This window comes from Miscanthus floridulus, chromosome 16 (genome assembly GCF_019320115.1).
Source record: "Miscanthus floridulus cultivar M001 chromosome 16, ASM1932011v1, whole genome shotgun sequence".
Classification (NCBI taxonomy): domain Eukaryota; kingdom Viridiplantae; phylum Streptophyta; class Magnoliopsida; order Poales; family Poaceae; genus Miscanthus; species Miscanthus floridulus.
In genome coordinates, this window is record NC_089595.1 from 28480404 (window position 1) to 28483573 (window position 3170).

The 3170-nt window shown below is 47.4% G+C and overlaps 1 pseudogene; it reads left to right on the forward strand.

Moving 5' to 3' along the window:
* The first annotated feature begins 901 nt into the window (after positions 1–901).
* Positions 902–2689, forward strand: LOC136509870 (E3 ubiquitin-protein ligase SINA-like 7; annotated as a pseudogene).
* The last annotated feature ends 481 nt before the right edge of the window (positions 2690–3170 follow it).

Consider the following 3170-nt stretch of genomic DNA (forward strand, 5'->3'; position numbering starts at 1 on the left):
TGTTAGTCAATTTTATTTATAATTGAAATAAGAATGACCTTCCACTATTATGTTGTTATATATATAATTATATTCTTCCTGATTAGTATTGATTGTTAAATCTCAATTAATCCTTTTCACTATTCATTTATGTCGGAAAAGATGGACTAAAATAACTCATGGATGCATGGTTCATTAAGGTGGAAGCCAGGTTTTCGATAATAAGTGGATATATTTATTAAAGCCGCAAAGAAGAATGTAATGATGACCGAGAACAAAATCAAAATTCCTTGTCTGTGCAGCGATTGCAAGAACCATCTCGCATGGAAAGATGTGACAATCATCAGATCACACTTGATTGTGCGAGATTTTGTATGGACTACACAGTTTGAATTCATTACGGAGAAACACTCGCTAACGTTGATCCACAAGAATAAAATATCGAAGACCACTCTTACATCGACTGATCTGAAGATGAGCTGATGTAGAAATGATATCTTTACATGGAATAATAATGCAATTACATTTTCTAAAATCTGGCTTAATCTTAGAAAATTTGTTTTACCTTGAAATATATATATATATTTTGAAATCATACTCTATCTTATGGTGGGAAGCTTCCAATTGTTTGAATCTTAATGGACTTATTTTGGTGCTTATTTGATAGTAGAAGCTCTCATTATCTATTATAATTAGTATATGTTGACGTTACCTCAGCAAAACCATCTAATAAAATGTAAAAAAATATAAACCGTTTTAAAATTGCAGGGGTAATAAAAATACTGATTTTATAGTTCGAGAAGGCGCCTCCCAGGTCGGCCCACAAGGCCCAATTAGGCTACGCCTGCGCAGGCGCGCACCCGTTCTAACGACTGTGGGCCGTGACCCTCCCGACGCCTCACGGTCTCGGACACAGCCCCAATTCCCCAATCCTTCCTTACCCAGCTAACCCTAGTCCCTACTACCCGGCGGCCGGCGGCCGGCGGCTAGTCTCCTGGCAAGGCGGCCGCCTGTCGGGACTGATTTACAGTATAAATGGGGTCGGAAAAGGAAGGAGGTATGACGGCGGCAGCGGCAGCAACTTCTCGTGACACCAGGCGCAACGTCACCAGTCGCGTGCAGCTCGAGCCGCCGCGGCCCGATTCAGTGCCGTCAGTTCTATACGGACCGGTTCAGTGATTTTGGTGAGCACATTGTGTAAAGTGTATTTCTTTTCCATTCCGTCGATTGTGGAAAGTATTTTTTTTTTCATGCTGTCAATAGAAGCAGAGCAAGCGGAGGAAGAAAAGCGAGGACTGCGTTATGGTGGAGAACCTGAAGAAAAGCACAAGGAGCAGGTGGTTCGGCATTCACGAACATGAAGGCTCGCATGAACCGGCACCGGCGGTGGCGGCGACGCCAGACGTGCGTGCTAGGACGAGGACCGCAGTGGCGAACGTGACGGTGGGTGATGCCGACGCCCTGGAGTGCGGCGTCTGCTTCCTCGCGCTCAGCCCTCCCATCTTCCAGGTACACGCTCACATTTCTATTTTTCGTGTTCGAATCGGTAAACATACGCATATCGAGTATTGCTTGAGAGTTGAAACAAGTTCGCCGGAAAACGCAGTGCGAGTTGGGGCACGTGGTGTGCCCGACCTGTCGCGACAAGCTGGAGGCCACCGGGAACGGCGTGTGTCATGTCGCGGCGTCGCCACGCGAGGCTACCGCCGGTGCCACGCCATGGAGCACCTCGTGGACTGCATCCGCGTCCCATGCCCGTACGCGGCTTACGGCTGCGACGCTACGCCTCCCTATCACGGCGAGGAAAGCCACCGCCAGGTGTGCCCGCACGCGCCGTGTCACTGTCCCGGCTAGTCGTGCGGATTCATTGGCTCCATAGCCGCTCTCCTCGACCACTTCGCCGGTGCACACGACTGGCCGTACACCACCAAGTTCAGGGCCAGGGCGACGTCATTCAGCATCCGCCTGCGTGTAGGATTCAACTTCTTCGTCCTCGCGAACCATGGCGGCGATGACAACGGTGACCAAGCGGGGGCCACATCCCGCAGCGTCCCGTGCATGTTCCTTCTGAACGTGACGCAGGAACGGCTCGGCCGTGCCATCTCCGTGCTCTGCATTCGTCCTCGTCGTGCCACAGCCACAGCTCCTGCCATTGCCACCGGTGTTGATCGGCTGGTGTCGACGCAATGCGAGCTAGCATTCACGAGAGACGCTGGGAGGTTGTGCCGTAGGCACTCCCAGTCGTCGGAGTTCAATGTAGTGTGCACGGACCTCTCCAATGGCCTGCCCAGCCCTGACGTCTACTTCCAGTTCATTGTGCCCAATGCCGTTCTTCGAGAAGAAGATAAGGATTATATCGAGGTCAAAGTCCGTATCAGTAGCCTGTTCGCTTGCTCGTAAACGATCGTAAATTTTCAGCCAGGAACCGTGTTTTTCTCTCACACTAAACCAGCCAGCAATAAATAATCCACGATCGTTTACAGCCTCCCGAACAGTCCCAGATCGAACCACTTTGTGTGTGCACGCAAGGATTGATTGATCTCAAACCAGTTGTAACGTGGACAAGGCTTGCTTTTCAGTCAGTCCTTTAATTACTTGCGTCAGGCCTGCTTTTGGATAATTTGGATTACTCTTTTAACATTTTCGTATTTGCTCACTTTGGGACTATTTCGTTGGATGACGACCAAACATTAAACCATCCAGAACTTGATGTCAAATTCTTGCAACTTCCATACCTTGATGCTGTTAATGTGCTTTAATTACTCCTGCATTATATTGTTTCTCTTTCCTGAGTTATATTTGTGTATGTTCTTCATCAGTAAACCATGATCCTAAATAGCCACCAATAGAAGGCTATGAATTTAATTTCATATATGCTTTGGCCTTTTTATACGATGAACTATGTAAATATTTTGTATTGTTTACAACTAATTCGACATCCATGACCTAGGGTCATTCTTAACTCTTCGCCGCAGTTCACTTTGAAACATCTTACGAAAAAGTAGAGAGTAACAACATGGCGCTATGTACTTCGTGGAAAAACTAGTGTGTTTTATTAAATGCTCACCTTCACTGCTACAGAATAGCACTTCACAGTCGGCCTCATTATTGCCGGAATTAGGAGAACCAGCAGTGTTGACCCTTCACTGCCGGTTCTTGGCTCTAAAAACCAGAAATTGATTTGGGATGTG